Source organism: Hemiscyllium ocellatum, chromosome 34, assembly GCF_020745735.1.
Source record: "Hemiscyllium ocellatum isolate sHemOce1 chromosome 34, sHemOce1.pat.X.cur, whole genome shotgun sequence".
Taxonomy (NCBI): Eukaryota; Metazoa; Chordata; class Chondrichthyes; order Orectolobiformes; family Hemiscylliidae; genus Hemiscyllium; species Hemiscyllium ocellatum.
The window spans coordinates 5,887,621-5,906,707 of record NC_083434.1 but is presented as its reverse complement, the minus strand read 5'-3'; the positions used below and the strand labels follow the sequence as shown (position 1 = coordinate 5,906,707).

Genomic DNA, 19,087 nt, shown 5'->3' with positions numbered 1-19,087 from the left:
GTAAAACAAATTATATTTTAACCCTGTAGTTTCTGGCCACAGATGTTGCAAGATCTTGACCTGACAAGCACTAATCCCTGACTGAAGGAATTATGTGACTCACTGTCGATGCTGTATCGAGTTCCCTTTCAGCAGACTCCCTGTGGGGGAGTAAAAATTGAGAACTCAGTTCAACATTTGGGCATTTTGGAAAAAAATCCCATATTATGGCATATGTCTCACTCTCATTCTAGCATCAGAAAGTTGTAGATTTATACCATTCTCCAAAACATAAATAAAAACTCTAGGCTGATAGTCTTCAATAGTACTGAGTAAGTGCTGCATTGTCAGCGATATTCCATTTGAGATGTCAAAAGAAAGTTCAGTTCAGGTGGATGTACAAAATGTGATGATACCCATGTGTCAGATACAAAAAGGGTGTTCTTGCAGGACATTGATTCATCAACCAAAATAAATTAATACGTTATTAATTTCATTTGTTCTTTGCAGGCACCTCCTCTGTGCAAATTATTTGTTGAATTTGCCAAGTGACTGTAATTTAAAAGATAATTTAATGCCGATGCACACAATGCTAAAAATGTAAGCACTTTCACTCTTTAAAGGATCTGTCTTTCTATCTTGTCGCATTTCATTGTTTCAGGATTAGATTACTTACAGTGTGGAAACAGGCCCTTCGGCCCAACAAGTCCACACCGACCCGCCGAAGCGCAACCCACCCATACCCCTACATTCACCCCTTACCTAACACTACGGGCAATTTAGCATGGCCAATTCACCTGGCCCGCACATCTTTGGACTGTGGGAGGAAACCGGAGCACCCGGAGGAAACCCACGCAGACACGGGGAGAATGCGCAAACTCCACACAGTCAGTCACCTGAGGCGGGAAATGAACCCGGGTCTCTGGTGCTGTGAGGCAGCAGTGCTAACCACTGTGACACCGTGCCGCCCACAAAGATGTTTAAGATTACTTAAGATTAACATTATGTAAGATTGTAAGAGGGAGAGGAAACATTCATGGCTAAACAAGAAAGTTAAAGATAACATAAAAGACAAAACCTAAGACATACAATATTGCAGAGGCTAATGTCAGATTGGAAGATCAACAAAGGGTTACTAAAAAAAGTCATAAAATGAGCAAAGGTCAAATTATAAAAGAAAATTAGTACAAAGTATAAAAATGGATAGCAAAAGTTTCTATAAGTGCATAAAAAGGAAGAGAGTTGCTAAAGTGAATGTTGGTCCCTTGGAAAATGAAACTGGGGAGATAATAGTGGGAAACACAGAAATGCCACAGATACTAAATGAATATTTTGTCTCAGTTTTCATGATGGAAGACACTAGCAGCATTCCAATAACAACAGGTAGTGCAGAGGTTATAGAAAGGGGTGAATTTAGAACAATCATTATCATTAGGGAAAATCTACTGAGAAAATTGTTGGGATTGATGACAGACAAGTCTCCAGGGCCTCATGGCTGACATCCAAGAAAATACAAAGGAGGTGGCAGCAAATGTAGTGCTTATAATGTTTCAAAATTTCCTGGATGTGGGCAAAGTTCCAGTGATTGGAAAAATACTGACATAATGCCATTTTTCAAAAAAGGTGGGAGACAGAGAGCAGGAAAATATAGAACAGTTCATTTAAACTTTATTGTTGGGAAATTGTTTGAATCCATTACCCATAATTAACAGGACATTTGGAAAGTCAAAACATAATCCATCAGAGTCAGAATGGTTTTATTAAGAGTAAATAGTGTTTCCCTAATTTGTTAACATTTTTCAAAAATGCAACAAGCAAATGAATAGTGGGGATCCTGTAGATGTTGTATATCAGGATTTCCAAAAGACTTTTGATGAGGTACTGCACAAAAGGTGAATATCTAGAGTAAGCTCACAAGGAGGTAGGAGTCATTTATTAGGTTGGATAGAAGACTGGCTAACCAACAGAAAGCAGAGAGTTGGGATTACCTTGTGTTTTTCTGATTAGCAAGATTTAACTAGTGGGCTACCATATGGTTTTGCCCTTGGGCCCTACTATTTATATTTTTAACTTGGATGCAGGGCTAGAATGCACTATTGTCATTAACATATGTGGGAAAGTAAGTTGCAATAAAAAAGGAATTAGTAAATAAGAAATATGGAATAAGTAAATTAGGTGAATGGGTCAAAATTTGGCAGATGGAGTTTAATGAGGAAAATCATGAGATGATCCATTTTGGTCAGAAGAATAGAAAAACAACTTATCATCTAAATGGATAGAAACTTCAGAGCAAAGGGATTTGGATATCCTCATGTATGAATCACAGAAAACTAGTATGCAGGTACAGCTGGTATTAAGAAAGGCAAATGGAATTCTGGCAGTTTTTGCTAAAGAAATCAAGGATTAATAGTAGGGAAATATACAAGACATTAATGAGTCCACACCTGGAGTATTGTGGACATTTTGACCCCCTTACTTGAGGAGGATTGTAGTTGTATTGAAGATAGCTCAGAGGAGGAGGTTGACTAGATTGATTCCAGAGGTGAGAGGTTTGTCTTATGAGGAGAGATTCAGCAGTTTATGTCTATACTCTCTCAGCTTCAGAAGAATGAGAGGAGAACTAATTGCATTATATAAGATCACAAAGGGGATTGGCAAAGTAGGTGTAGAAAGTATGTTTTCTCCTGGGAGGCAATCTAGAATGAGAGGTGATAGTTGTAGCAAAAGGAATAGCAGATTTAAAATGGAGATGAGGAGAAATTACTTTTCTGTGGAAATTAAAATCTGTGGAATTCACCACAACCTGTGGTGGATGCCGAGAGATTGAGTAAATTTAAGGAGGAGATTGATTTTGTTTGATGGGTTGAAGGGTTATAGGAAGCAGACAGGAAAGTGGAATTGAGGCCAAGAAGAGAACAGCTATGGTAATATTGAATGGCAGAGCAGGCTCAAGGAGGTGAACTGCTTACCCCTGCTCCTAGTTTTTACGTTCTTACGTAAAACATTCTTTGAGATTGTTTTCACATATTAGAGATTAAACTGAGCAACAAATGTTAATGCCTTGAGGCACAATGCTAAATAAGACTTCAACATGGTTTCAACACAATTCCAATACAATATGCACAGGGTACCATCTTATTAAGAAGTTTGCTTGCACACATGCTCCTAAGATCCACATGCAGCATGTAGAACATCAAATGCCAATTACTGTGTGACACCAATTCAAAACCAATCCTGCCATTTCCATTCATCACACTGACTTAAACTCGTAGCATGAAGATCTTACACCTTATTTGTTGCATTATTTATTTTGGTCAGTGGTGCAATTGTGCAGTTTTTTTGGAGGTATCCTATATTTGGCTAAAGTTTGAATAGTCTACAGAGAGTGGTCTTTCAGTATATTTTTATCACATAAAAACTTGTTCTGAAAACGGTTGCTTCCAGATTTAGTAGATTTCCATGGTACAACTTCCTCTGGGAATTAAACAAGTGTAAGAGAATGATAAAAGGTTACACAAAACAAAACAAGTTGCTAAAAAAAGGAAAAGGAGAAGGATAGGGAGAAGAGCACTCAGCATAGGCCATATCAGACATATATCTTCAAGACAAAATTCTCTGAAATAAAAACTGAAAGAACTGCAGATACTGTAAATCAGAAACAAGAACAAATATTGCTTGAAAAGCTCAGCAGCTTTGGCAGTATCTGTGGAGAGAAATCAGAGTTAGCATTTCGAGTTGAGTGACCTTTGTTCAGTTCTATTTTAGTTGTTGTGTTTGTGATAAAATTATTTTACCCCAACTTGGTGATACTGAATGAGCGAGATGTCTTTACTTTGCAAAGGGAGGTATGGAAGAAATCTGTTAATTTCTGCAGCTACAATTTTTGTCTCAAAGTAGGATATGAACAGAATTATTTGTGACTGTGAAGGTGACCATGGCTCTTTCTTTTAATTTGTCTGACTTACTTTAGGCTGTTGCTTGAGCAGTAATCATCATCTATAGCTCGCAGTATACTGCTGTATAAGAGAGGTGGCTGAGACTTGCTACCCATGGAATGTCAGCTTCATCCTCAATCCTTCTTGCCAGGTACAACAGGTGGAGTGAGCACAGAATGGATTGGAGACATTTCCATGGTGCAGTGTGCCATCAATTGCACATTCATATTCTTCTTCTGAGCTCAGCTCTTTTTATCAGCTGAAAGACATTCCACTCCCTCAATATGTAGCTGTACTGGAACACAGACAGTACATGAAGATGAATGCTTGATATCCTGGTATCCCTCCTTTCCAGCTGGATCAGACCATGAGGCCAATGCAGAAACTGGCTTCCAAATGACAAAGGTAAACCACCTATGACTTGGCTCATGATACTAACTCATAGCCATTCGTATATCAAGTATACAAAATCCTCTATATCCATCCTAGTGCTTCAACAAAGTTCTTCTCCAGTGACTGCGACATAGATCGTAGAACATTGCTGTCTTTCAATTGAGGAAATTACAATTGTCCTTGAGGACTTCCTTGGTTCTAGAGGGCCTTGCTTCAGAATGCATCACTTTGACATGGCTGTGTCAGTCTGGACTAGCTGAGTGATAAAGTGGTGGCAAGAGTGAGAGCAGGAGGCCTGCCGTTCTGAAAGGCGCAGCAGGTTCCTTTTCCATGGAGCCACTGCCACTTTTCAGAATACTGAGAGATGCTGGAAGCTCCTATGAGCAGTGACAGCTGTAACTATAATGCTAAAGCTTGCCAGGCACAACTCTGAGATTCTCCCATGCTCTTTGCCTTCCTGTTAAACCATTAGTGCACCAGATATGACTATTTTAATCTAAAAGGCTTCTTTTGCAGTACAGACCATCAAAATCCTGAACTGACTTTTCAATGAGTGAACACTTTCTGCTTTCATCAAGCTGGCATTCTGCACTATTGACCACTATACCTGCTAAATAAATTGCTAATTGGACTAAAAGAGAAGTAAAGGTATTAAATTAGTATATATTATGTTGTGAAGGGTGAAATGGGTCTCCTTAGCTAAGAATGAAGTAAATAGGACACAAACAAAATGCACCCATCATGGACAGAATATAAGAAAAATGGACAACACAAGATCAGGCTTTAGACTTGTGAAATTCAACATTGAGTCCTGTAAAGTAGGTGTACTGTGGTGCAGTTAGTAGGATTTACCAATAATGATTACATTTATGTGGAATCATCAAACCTCTTCTTGCACTGCATCTGTGTTTTGAAAGCTACATTCCCAATGTTGACCTCGACCACTGCTCTTTTGTCTCTCTCCTGACCAAATCATTAAAGGCCTCTTCTTCCCACTTTCAGTCTTAAATGGCTCTCCTTCTCTCTTGCATTTTTAACCATTCTTCAATCTTTTAAGCAACAGGTTCAGTTTACCGATCGGTTTCATTCCATTTCAAAGTTTGCAGGTAACACTAGGCTGGGAGGTAGTGAAGAGAATTGTGTGGAACTCCAACAAAAGTTAGCAAACTGATTTGTGGGTGGACAGATTGCAGATGAGGTTCATAGCAGAGAAGTGTGAGATGGTGCAGTATGGTTGGAAGAACATTGAAAGTCAATACAGGTAGTTCTCCTATATTGCCATAGTTGTGTTCCAGTGAAACCTCGCTCAGTAGAAGTAATTGGGCCTATGGGAAAAGTGGGGTTGGGTCAGACCACCATAAAATATCATTCACAATCACTCAAAAACTATCCAAAAGCCTAACACAAAGTATAGCACAGCCTGAATGAAGGATTAAATATTTATTAACAAAACAAAAATAAATTTAACACATTACATTGAAAAAACATTGTTAGTACAGGGACAGAGGGTCATCATCATCATCGACACCTTCAGGTGCAGTTGTAGTTTCAGAAGTGAATGGTTATGGTTGATTGTCTTCCGACAGTTTCATAAGGGTTGGTTTAAAAAAGATTTCCAGTTTTTGCTGCTTTCCCCATTTTCTTCTGTCTTGAAGAAGCTGTTTATGGGGTGTTAGATGATATCTTATTGAACAAACTGCTATCCTGCTGCATTCTGCGTTGTAATTGTTGTCCTCGAAGAGCTGCAACAGCTTCTCAATTTCCCTCAGAATAGAAGACAAAAGGGAAGTGGAAAGCTCTCGTGGTACTGCATCCTGGACTTCATTGATTTCATCTCCAGCTTCTACATCCTCCTCAGTGACAAGCTACTGTAGATCAGCTGTAGAGAGGTCTTCACAGTGGGACTCAAGCAGCTCTTCAATATCGTCACTTACCACTTCTTCAAAACCTGCTTTGCAAGGACAACACAATACTCTTTTGACTTTTCGAAGTTCCTCTGATGGTTCATATCCTTTAAAGACTTGAAAAAAATCTATTTTTTCACTAGGACATTTCTTAGTAACATTCTTATCACTATGCACTTCCATTTTTGCCAAAACAGGATAATCTAGGAGTAGATTGTGTGATTTGCAGAATAAAGAACAAATTAGAAAGGCAAATGGTATATTTAAGAGTAATAAGGCCCAGTTTCTTTAATGTCCCCTCATAAAACAATCCCACAATTCCAGGGATTACACTGGTGAATCTAAATTGCCCTCCCTCTATGTTAAGTACACTCTTCAATAAAGGCACTAAAGCTATATGCAGTATTCCAGGTGCAGTCTCACCAAGGCTCGGTCAAATTACAGCGAGACACCATTACTCCTTTATTTAATACTCCCCTTCCAAGTAAGACCAACATGTCATTTGAAGAACTAAGAAACAGGATTGACGAGGGCAGAGCAGTGGACATGACCTATATTCAGTAAGGTGTTCGACAAAGTTCCCCATGGGAGACTGGTTAGTAAGGTTGGGTCTCATTGAATGTAAGGAGAACTAACCCATTGAATACAGAACTGGCTCAAAGTTAGAAGACAGAGGGTGGTGGTGGAGGGTTGTTTTTCAGACTGGAGGCCTGTGACCAGTGGAGTGCCACAAGGATCGGTTCTGGGTCCACTACTTTTCGTCATTTATATAAATGATTTGGATATGAACATTGGAGGTATAGTTAGTAAGTTTGCAGATGACACCAAAATTGGAGGTGTAATGGGAAGGTTATCTCAAATTACATTGGGATCTTGATCAGATGGACCATTGGGCTGAGGAGTTTAATTTAGATAAATGCTGCATTTTGGGAAAGCAAATCTTAGTAGGACTTATACACTTTATGGTAAGGTCCTAGGGAGTGTGGCTGAACAAAGAGACCCTTGATTGCAGATTCACAGCTCCTTGAAAGTAGAGTTACAGGTAAATAGAATAGTGAAGAAGGCTTTTGGTAGGCTTTCCTTTATTGGTCAGAGCATTGAGTATAGGAGTTGAGAGGTCATGTTGCGGCTGTACAGGACAATGGTTAGGCCACTGTTGGAATATTGCGTGCAATTCTGGTCTCCTTGCATTAAAAGGGAGTTGTGAAACTTGAAAAAGTCTTTTCCCTGGGGTGGGAGAGTCCAGAACTAGAGCGCATAGGCTTAAGATGAGAGGGGAAAGATATAAAAGGGACCTAAGGGGCAACTTTTTCACGCAGAGGGTGGTGTGTGTATGGAATGAGCTGCCAGTGGAAGTGGTGAACGCTAGTACAATTACAACATTTAACAGGCATCTGGATGGGTATATGAATAGGAAAGGTTTGGAGGAATATCGGCCACGTGCTGACAAATGGGACTAGATATCTGGTCGGCATGGATGAGTTGGACTGAGGGGTCTGTTTCTGTGCTGTAAATCTCCATGACTCTATTTGCCTTCTTTACTGCTATGCCTGCATGCTAATGTTTAATAACTCATGAACAAGAACATTCAGATTCCTCTGAACATCAAAATTTCCCAACCTCTCACCATGAAAGGAACATTCCGTTTTCTCTACAAAAGTAGATAACCTCACACTTCTACACACTATATTCCATTAGCCATGTTCTTTCTCATTCTTAGTTGAGAGTGTGGTGCTGAAAAAGCATAGCAGGTCAGGCAGTATCCAAGGAGCAGGAGAATCGATGTTTCAGGCAAAAGCCCTTCATCAGGAATGAGCTTTCCCAATCTTAGCCTGCTTGAATCAATTTGAAACGTCTTTGTATCCTCCTCACAATTTACATTTCCACCCACTTTGGTATTGAGTGAATTTATAAATTTTACATTTAGTACCCACATCCAAATCATTGAAATAGATTGTGAGCAGATTGGTTCCAGTACTGATTGTTAAAGTACTCTGTTCCATAATGGCATATTTGCCCCTTCCTGTGTGTCCTAATGTTGTTATTTGGAAACTCAAAGAAGCAAAGGTATTTTGGAGTGCATATCCACAGATTCCTGGAGGTGATAGGACATTTTAATAGGGTAGCTAAGAAGGTAAACAGCACACTATTTATCAGTCATGATATACATTATAAGAGGAGAGAGGTAATATTGGAACAAACAAATACAGAAACTGAAAGAAAAACTCAGCAAGGCTGGCAGTACCTGTGGAGAAAAAAAGTAGTATCCGGTGAATCTTCTTCAGGACTAGAAGCAGTTAGGAAAAGGGGGCATTTGGGTGGGGGGGTGGTTGGCTGGCAGTAGAGGTTCAGATAGAGAAGGAACCCAGAGAAAGAGGAAAAAAAAGTGTAGGCAGACAAAGGGACTGTTGATAGTCGGTCGGGAAAGATAAGAAGCTACTTAGGTGATGATGGGGTCTATGAGTAGTTGAAAACGAATTGGCGATACTAAAAGTAACTCATTTCATGACAGAATCTGTGCTAGTAGATGTAGATAGTAGACAAGGAAGAGGGTGCTCATGCTCTAAAATTGTTAAATTCGATCGAGTCCTGAAGGCTGTGAGGCACCGGAGCAGAAGGTGAAATATTGTTCCTCCAGTTTATATTGATCTTTGCTGGATGACTGTAATGGGCCTGAGACAGAAATAAAAACCAAAAGAACTGTGGATGCTGTAAGTCAGAAACAAAAATGAAATTGCTGGAAAAGCTCAGCAGGTCTGGCAGCATCTGTGGAAGAGAAATCAAAGTTAATGTTTCAGGCCCGGTGACCCTTCCTCAGAACAGAAATGTTGGCTAGGGAGCATTGTGGAATATTGAAACTTGGGGTTATTTTTATGGACAGAACATAGATTTTCCACAAACCAGTCACCCATTCTACGTTGTGTCCCTCCAATATCGAGGAGACCACATAGTGAGCAGCAAATGTAGTGGACTAGATTGAATGAATAGCTAACTAGACATGATTGAATCTGGAGGGTGGTGGGAATCTGGAATGTACTGCCTGTCAGGGTAGTTGAGGTGGTAACCTTACAACCTTTAAAAAGTATTTGGTTGAGCACATGAAAGATCATAACATTCAAGATTATAGGCCAAGTGCTGGAAAGTGAGATAGTACATACTTAGAGTTGTTGGTGCTGACCCAATGGGCCAAAGGGCCTTTTCTGTACTGTATGATTCTATATAATTTCCTTGGTCATTTCTTGGTCATTTCTTGGTCATTTCTTGGTCATATCTTGGTCATATCTTGGTGGATTCTCAAACTGCTGTCAATTCTCGGGCTTACCACTTTCTATAGCAATTTTATTTAATGCATGAGGAAGGTGAATCGGGGGAGAGTGGATGGGATGCTTTTCGGAGGATTGATGCAGATTCGATTGTCTGAATGGCCTCTATCTGCACTGTAGGAATTCTGCGATTGTAAAATATCAGAGTGATTCCAGCAGGATTGATGTATGAAGGGAAGCTAAGCAGATGGGCAGATATTCATTAGAGTTCAGAAGAAATGTGGTGGCGGGGGGTGAGTTCTTATTCCAACCTATAAATTTCAAACAGGACTAGACAGAATGTGGTTAAAAAACATGGTGCTGGAAAAACACAGGAAGAAGGGCTTATGCCCGAAAGTTCGATTCTCCTGCTCCTCGGATGCTGCCTGTCCTGCTGTGTTTTTCCAGCACCACATTTTTCAACTCTGGTCTCCAGCATCTGCAGTCCTCACTTTCTCCTAGACAGGGTATGTGCAGGATGTTTGTTCCCAATGACTGGGGAAGTCAGAACAAGGGGTCACAGTCTAAGGTTATGGGTAGGCCATTTAGGAATGAGTTGAACAGAAATTTCTGCACTTTGAGAGTGGAGTACCTGTAATTCTCTGCCACTGAAAGTAGTTGAAGCCAAAACATGATATATTTCCAAGAAGGAGAGAGTTCTTAAGGCTAAAGGGATCAAAGAGTAGGGGGAGAAAACAGGTACGGGGTACTGAGTTAGATGGACAGTTGGGATCATATTCAATATAACCATTGATCATTTCTAAGGTTATCCGAGATTATAAAGGGATCTTGATGAATTAGGCGAGTGGTCTGAGGCCTAGCAGATGTGTTTAATTTGGATGAATGTGAGAGATTGCATTTTGATAAAACAAACAACAGCAGGACTTATTCTGTTAATAGTGGGGTCCTGGGTAGTGTTGTTGATCAGAGAGACCTGGGGTTAAGGTACATAGTTCTGTGAAAGTTGCATCACATGTAGACAGGGTGGTTAAGAAGACATTTAGCATGCTTGTCTTCATTACACAGACCACTGAGTTTGGGAGTTGGAACATCATGTTGTAGTTGTACAGGAGGTTGGTGAGGCCACTGTTGGAGTACTGTGCATAGTTCTGGTTGTCCTGATATAAGAAGGATAATATTAAATTGCAGTGGGTGGAGAAAAGATTAACCAGGATGTTGCCATGGCTAGTAGGTTTGAGTTATAAAGATAGGCTGAATCGGCTGGGATGTTTTTCAATGGAAGCTGAGGGGTAACCTTATAGAAATTTATAAAATCACGAGGGGCATGGAGAAGGTGAACAGCAAAGGTCTTTTCCCTAGAGCATGTGAGTTCAAAGCTAGGGGGGCATACTTTTTAAGATGAGAAGAGATTGACTTAAAAGGGACCTAACGGGCAATTTTATCACACAGAGGGTAATCGTATGTGGAGTGAACTGCCAGAGGAAATGGTAGATGTAGGTACAGTTACAACATATAAAAAACATTTGGATAAATATATGATTAGGAAAGGTTTAGAAGGATATTGGCTAAATGCAGGCAGGTGGGACTAGTTTAATTTGGAATTAGGTTCAGCATGGATGCGTTGGACCAAAGGGACTGTTTCCACACTGTATGACACTATGAATGGCAGAGCAGACTTGAAGGACGATATGGGCTATTCAGGTTCTTATTTTCCATGCTTCTATTTAAGTTAAAGTCCACAATTTTGAACTTCGAGGTTATACTGTGGCCCAGTTTGCAGGAAAACACCTGGAAGAGTAAAGAAATAAATTGAAGCTACGTCTTAGAAACATAGCATTAGGCCTAACAGTTTATGCCAATGTACACTCACAAATGGAGCAAATAAACCCCATCATCTCCTTTCCTTAGCTACCAATTTTGAATGTTGATGTAGTTCCTGGTTTAACCATTAACCCTGGAAATGAGATCCGCAGCCCTAGGACTGTTGTTCTCTATTCTAAATTGTGTAACTATGATGAGCTCCCATTCCCTAACTCTCAACTTCTAGGAATGGTGTCAAAAACAGAAACAAAACTTACATTCATATAGAACCTTCTACAACCTCACAATTTCCCAAAGCACTTTATACCTAATGAAATACTCTTGAAGTGTAGTTCACTATTGGAAGGTTGGAAACACAGTAACAATTAGCACATAGCAAGGTCAATCATTACATTTTTACTGATATGCTTGATTCATTGAAGTATAAACATTGGCCAACTCACTGGGAATAACCCAATTGTGGTTTGCAAGAGTGGCCTATGTTTGAAAGCCACAAAATGGCCAACAAGGGATAAGTAGAATTAAACAGCCTGATCCAGCAGTAAGTAAAACACAATGGAATCTTTGAACAGGGCTACTCTATGGTTAACAGGAGGCCCAAAAAGCAATCATCCAAGACAGTTTGATAAGTGGGTGCCTAAGGATAGACAAGTGATTGATTGCAGCCTCATTAATGAAAGGATGTTGTCCCACAAAGTGAGCAGCACCTGTTAGAAAAAAAAGGGGTATAAATCTCAGTCCATGAACCAGCTAACTGAACTTGTTAAGTAGTCAAAGTTGTTTTGTAGTAATTATTTGCTTCTTTAAATTTATTTATGATATTAAGAAATAGATTCTAGTTGAAGATTCTTCAGATAATCAGAGACAGATTTCAATGTAAGTATAGATACACATATAAACAAAGTACAATACAAGCATTAGAGAAAGAACTTTAAACCCTAGATATAAAAGTTAACTAGTCTCAGGAAATACTTATCTAATCTCTAAAAGATGCTAGCATACCTTGACTGAAATAGATTGCTCAGAACTTTTTTATATAAGAGGAATGACTGCATTTGATAGGGATAGCACTTGGGATATAATGAATAACAGAATTCAGATGGTCATAGAGATGTACAGCACAGAATCAGACCCTTTTGTCCAACTTGTCCATACTGACCAGATATCCCAACACAATCTAGTTCCACCTGCCAGCACCTGGCCCATATCCCTCCAAATATTTCCTATTCATATACTCATCCAAATGCCTTTTAAATTTTGCAATTGTACCAGCCTCCACCACTTCCTCTGGCAACTCATTCCAGATAAACAAGTCTGAGACAGATCCAAAGGAGTATAGTAACTTTGGAATGTGAATTAATAGGATGCATAAAAAGATCCCAAGGTCTGGCGATTACAACATCTATTAAATATCATGAGATCGCAGGAATCTGGGGCTGCTCACAGGAATACCCATCATTGATTCGGTGTTTCACAGGATTGGGTGTATGGAATAAAGAGGAAGAACACATGGTATGTGATTATTGTAATACAAAATGTATTAAAATGTTGTATTTCACTGTAAAAATCAGTGTGTCATTGATCTCTCTTCTGATCTGAGCCATAAATTAAGACGACAACTGGTTTCTGACATTGAGGCTAAATTATGGGAAGGTCTTTCACCCTCTCCCTGCATTAACCAGTTGTGCTTGAATGAAAGTCTTTCACTTGCCTAAATCCTACCTTGTTCCTGAGTCTTTGCCCCCAGTCAGGGAGGTTACGCTCCTACACAGTCCTTCAAAATAGTGTGACAGAATCTTCTAACTTCACCTGAGAAACAACCAGAATGGCAGTTTGTCAAAATGTCCAAAAAAACATGTTTTTTGAATAATGACACCTCTAAAAGTGCTGCTGACTGGATGGCTAATTTGAGACGCAGAGTAACACCAAGAGCACAAGTTAAATTCCTGTACTGTTTGATGTTACCATGAAGGTCCCACCTTCTGAATCGCAATGCTCATCTGAGGTGTGATGGCCCTCAGGTTAAACTCACCACCAGTCAGGTATAAATTTTAAAGAAAATAACATCTCTTTGTTGCTGTTCAGACTCTCTGAGCCAGTTAGAATGGAAGAGGAGAAAAGATCAAAAGCAGGAGCTGCTTTGTCAGGCAGAAGAAAAGATTGCTTTTGGGTTAGTCATCAAGCAGAGGGCTGGTAAGAACAGAATCCTTGTTCAAAGAAATAAGAGTTTTGGAGACTCAAATGCCAAGGAATCTCCAGAGGTCACCTTGCTACAGGAAGTCCAGTTGATTATGTTTGGAAGATTAACTGAAGGGAATTATTTAAAAGGTCCACTGGATGGTTCACCAAGATTGATGTAACTGGGTACTTTTCTGAAAAAAATATACAACCATAAACACGAGGCCCAAAGAGACTTGGGATCTGGGTACACAGATCACTGAAGATAACATGAACAGATACAGCAAGTAAGAAGACAAAAGTGAATGAAATGATGACTTTTACATCCAGAAGACATTCTTCAGTTATATCAAACCCTAATTAGACCATACCTGAAAGTGTTCTGGTCACCACATCTTGGGGAGGATATATTGATCTACCTTGTAGGGAATACAACATAAATTTATGAAAATGATATCTAGACTAGAGAAGTTGAATTGAGGTAAAAGAAAATGCACAAACTAGAATTGTATTCCATGGAGTTTAGAAACTAGTTGATGAGTGTTTTCGGGGTACTCAGGGAACACATGGAAGAGCAAAAGATTTTTTTTCTGTGCTTTATGATCTAGGATTAGGGTACATAATTTAACAATTACAGCCAGACCTTTCAAGAGTGAATGAAAAAGTGTGACGCTGGAAAAGCACAGCAGGTCAGGCAGCATCTGAGGAACAGAAGAATGGATGTTCAGGCATAAGCCCTTCAAGAGTGAAATTAGGAATTGTGGCTGCCTTCTGAGTATAATGACTCTATTATTCTATGATGGTATAATAAAGGGTGGTACCAGGTAGGAAGTAGTTTCCATAAATAGTGATTGATGCCAGATCAACAGTTTAATTTTATTCTATGATTGATACATTTTTGTTAACCAATGGTGTTGAAGAATAATGGACAATAGAAATCTATGGGATTAGGCCATAACTCTGCCTTGATCTTGCTAAATGACTGATCAGGCTTCAGGGGCCAATTAGTTGACTCCTGATTGTTTGTTTATATATTTCTAAAGTAGGAGATGTCATAATGCAGTGCTAGCATCTTGTCTCTGAGCCAGAACGTTTTTTTTAAAACAGACCCGATGAATCATCTTTAACAATTGTAAATAACCCAACTGTATTGACATGAGCAATTTGAAACAAGAATTTTTAATGAATTGAATGATTGGCTTGAATGATTTTTTGGCAATCAAAACTACAACCAATTTTAATTAATTCATCAAATAAACTGGTGAGGAAGAGACGCTTGAAAGTAATGCTTCATAATATTAAGAGTTATAGGTTTAATTTCATGAGAATTAGTAAGACCTTATTGTGATTGAATCTTTTCTATATCCTCCCAATTGAATCTTGAATTCAGTTTGACATTCAATTTACCTTCAGGTGTTATTCTGTTATTTCTGATAAGACCAAAAGCTTGTCTTTCTGACATTTCATCCTGCTAAAACACTATTAGAATGCAGAAGTGAAACATTCAATCTCAGACTGACTTTGATCTATACATTCATACACATTTTAAAATGCAGAAAAAGGCCATCTGGCGCAATGTGTTTATGTTAGTCAACAAAGATTTGACTGCATTAACCTCATTTTCCAGCTTTTGGCTCTGTAACCTTGCCAGCTATAGCAATGCAACTGCATTTCTAAATACTAGTTAAATGTTACAAAAGTTTCTGACTTAAACAATCTTTCAGGCAGACTCTTCTAATGCACACCACCCTCTCGGGATGAAACAGTTTCTTATCAACTCTCCTTTTTGTTTTCTCTATTTACCTTAAACCTAAACACCTTGGTTATTGACACCATGACTAATGGAAAAACTGCCCTCAATCTATTGTATCTATGGCCCTCATAATGAACTGTCAAGTCCCTTTCCAACTTCTGTTACTTTAAGGAAAAAAGCCCCAGCCAATCCAACTTTCCGTTATAGTTCAGTATGCCTGGCCAGCTATGATCTTGGCAAATCTCCCCTGCAGCTTCCTATGACATGGCTGCAGCTGCAATCAGTACTCCAGTTATGGCCTAACAAGTATTTTATAAAGTTCCAGCATAACCACCCTGCTGTTGTATTCTATGCCTTGAATGATAAAGGAAAGTGTTCCAAATGCCTCCTTATCTACTTGTCCTGCAATTTTCAGAGACCTGCAGACATGCACACCAAGGTCCCTCTGATCGTCAGTACAGTCCAGGGTCCTATCATTCACAGTGTAATCCCTTGATTTGTTAGGCCTCCCAAATGCAGTACCTCATTTCTCCAAATGAAGTCTATCTGCTGTTTCTCTGCCCAACTGATTTTGCAAGGCTGATGGGAATTTAGGTATGCATGTTAGCATTCCTGATTTGCAAAACAAAATTATCGTGCAGACCACAAAGGGAACAGGCTAAACTTCATGGTAAAATTCAAAATATTATTCCGTCACACTATCCTCTGTGTCAGGAATACTCTATCATAAAAGTTACCCTTTTCCTTAGGCACTGTTGTGTAAACTCAACCAAACAGTGTTCCTAGGAGAGCCGGTCTGTATGGAAACTCAGCTCAGATGGTCATGTCTTAAGCCCGTCTCTGACCCATTGCCTGGGATTCCGCTCCACCAGTTTGGATGTTAAGGCAAGTGAAGTAATGGAAAGGGGCCAAAACAAAGTACAAAAATTGGCAGGAGAAATGATGGGGTTCTTGTGCCAATAAAGTTGATCTCCTTTGTCATAAATTAAATCAACATGGATTCGTGCAGTGATCCCAATAAGTTTACAATGTCATCCATGCTACACTGGAAAAATATTGCGGAGTGGCCAAATGGTTTTCACACAGAGGGAAGAATGGTCAGAAAAGTCATCCCTTAGCCCAAAGCTTAGTGAGTTCTCTCACATCAATGATAAATGTCTCTGATCAGATCACCAACCCAACATTATAGCTGGAAGCTTTCAGAGTCAAGGAAAACAAATGATGTAGGGGTCCTGCACTGACTCCTATACTCCAAACAAAGACATTTAGATTACAAGATTTTTCAGTGAAGCTGGGCTCCTGGGAGCGTATTTTAACTGCTTTAGCTCATTTAATGCAGGTTACTGCTATTATTTCACAAAACAATTTACTTGAAATACAAATATTTTAAACAGGTTTTTAACAGTATCCTTAAAAATCAAAATTTTAAAATGTTTTCTTGATGACATTTGATAATTATTTCCCATCACATTCTTTACTGTCTGTTTAAAGATGTATTGTCATTTACTGTAGTATCATAAAGCTCTGAAGGTGATTTTTTAAAATATATATGTTAACAACGGGAAGACATGGTTTTCAGTTGAAAACAGCAATGCTGAAGATCACAATGGGTCAGACAGCATCCATGGAGAGAAAGCAATCTAATGTTTTGAGTCTAGATGACTCTTTAGACGTGAAACATTAGCTTGTTCTCTCTCCAGGGATACTGTCTGACCTGCCGTGATCTCTAGTGTTTGTTGTTGTCAGTACAGGTTCCAGCATCTGCAGTAATTTGCCCCTACATGGCTTTTAGTTTAATTTTAGATGTACTCTGTACGTGGTGACACAGTATTTGGAGATTTGTTTCCTTTTTATGCATTTTAATTAGGTATTTAACCTTTTGTGGCAAACAGTTCAGTGCATTAGAAAAAAAGAGTGATAAAAGAAGCTGTTGCCTATAAGTAGGACTCTGGAACACAATTAGAACAATCCAGATGTCTGGCTGTGTACAAGTTTATTCAAAAAGAGATGCCTAATAGTTGAGGTACTGTTATCAACAGCCTCCGATCTGTGTGGGCTGAAAAGAAGTACTAAGTGACTTAGAAGTCAAAGAGAAAAGTTCCAGGAGCAGAAGTCTGGTGAAGTGTTAGAAGGAGACATTCTACAAGGCTGTTGAAGGTATCATTCTAAGGAATATATGTTAATTAGTAAGTAAACTCATTTAGCTGTTTATTTAATAGTCTCAGGAAGACGCATTAACTAAAGAAACAACATGGAGTGAATTTTGCTGAAAAGCAAACTCATTACAATCATGTGAGCTAACAAGTAGCTTTTAGTACAACAGTCTTCACTAAAAAGAAGCAGATATTTTGGATCAAAGTGGGAATTCAGGGAAGAGGAGAAATTGAGAATACTGAGATCAATGGAAGTGTGATGTCATCAATGCAGGAATTGCAACTGTTTGGAAAGTATTGGGCAGTATTTCTAACCTTTCTAAGTGAAAGTTGGCTCCTTAGTTTGTATTTAAGTCTGTGGACTTTATTCTCTTTTTCACTCAGAAATAGCTTGTTAAGTTTTCATAGTCAGCTCATACTGGTGAGGGTGATCGTTCTTGAGGGGAGGACAGATTGAGTGCAGTTCACGGCATCATGTAACGCTCATATGTATAGGGAAGAATGAAGACGAATGGAAGACAACTATGTAGCAATAGATACCGAGGATTCCATAGTCAGAGAATCAAACAGGTTTTTCTGCAACATGAATTGTGACTCCAGGATAATATGTTACTTCCCTAGTGCCAGGGTCAAATATGTTATGGAGAAGCTTCATGGAATCTTTCTGGCAGAGAGAATTTAGCCAGAAATCATTTTGCAATCAATTACATATGTAGGGAGAGGGATGAGGTCCTGAAAGTGGGAAGCATCAAAAATCAAAGGGACCTTGGTGTGCACGTAAAATGGTCCTTTAAGGTATCAAGATAGGTGGATAAATTGGTTAACAAGGCATATGGGATACTTGTCTTTATTAGCTGCAGCACAGAATTTAAGAGCAGGGAGGTTATGCTGGAACTGTATAAGACATTGGTTAGGTCATAGTATTGTGTGCAGTTCTGGAATTCACATTATAGGAGGGATGTGATTGCACTGGAGAGAAGACTTACCACATTGCTGCCTGAGCTGGGGAATTTCAGTTTTGATGAGATTAGACAGACTGGGGTTGTTCCCTTAGAGCAGAGGAGATTGAAAGGGGCCATGATTCGGATATATAAATAATGATTGGCATAGATAGACAGGAAGAAACTTTTCCCCTGGATGCAGGGATCAATGACCAAGGGGCATGGATTTAAGGCAAGGGGCAGAAGGTTTAGAGGAGATGTGAGGAAAAACTTTTTCACCAGGCAGAAACCCTCCTAACATTTAGTAAGTATTTAGGTGAGCACTTGTGATGCCAAGGCATACAAGGCTATGACCACGAGCTGTAAAATTGGATTAGAATTGTTAGGTGGTTATTTTCAACCAGCACAGATGTGATAGGCCAAAAGACCATTTTCTATACTGTAGACCTCTATGTCCATGGTTCAGGGAATTAGGGAGAAATTTATAAAGCAGGACCTCAAAAGGGCGGCACAGTGGCTCAGCGATTAGCACTGCTGCCTCACAGCACCAGGGACCTGGGTTCAATTCCAACTTCGGGCAACTGACTGTGTGGAGTTTGCATGTTCTCCCCTTGTATGCCTGGTTTCCTCCCACAGTCCAAAATGTGCAGGTCAGATGAATTGGCCATGCTAAATTGACCAGTGTGTTAGGTGCATTAGTCAGAGGGAAATGGGTCTGGGTGGGTTACTCTTCGTAGGGTCGGTGTAGACTCGTTGGGCCAAATAGC

General features: G+C 39.4%; 1 long non-coding RNA gene across 1 annotated transcript in view; it reads right to left on the bottom strand.

Annotated features, from left to right (window-relative positions):
* Nucleotides 1-5,758: 5,758 nt before the first annotated feature.
* The window catches only part of LOC132832318 (uncharacterized), a 43,283-nt gene continuing 29,954 nt past the window's right edge, over nt 5,759-19,087 (bottom strand). Inside the window, exons 2-3 of the long non-coding RNA XR_009646927.1 lie at nt 13,018-13,104; nt 5,759-6,255 (exon numbers count right to left, since the gene is read on the bottom strand). This is a non-coding gene — a long non-coding RNA (uncharacterized LOC132832318). The remainder of the gene's footprint in view (nt 6,256-13,017; nt 13,105-19,087) is intronic.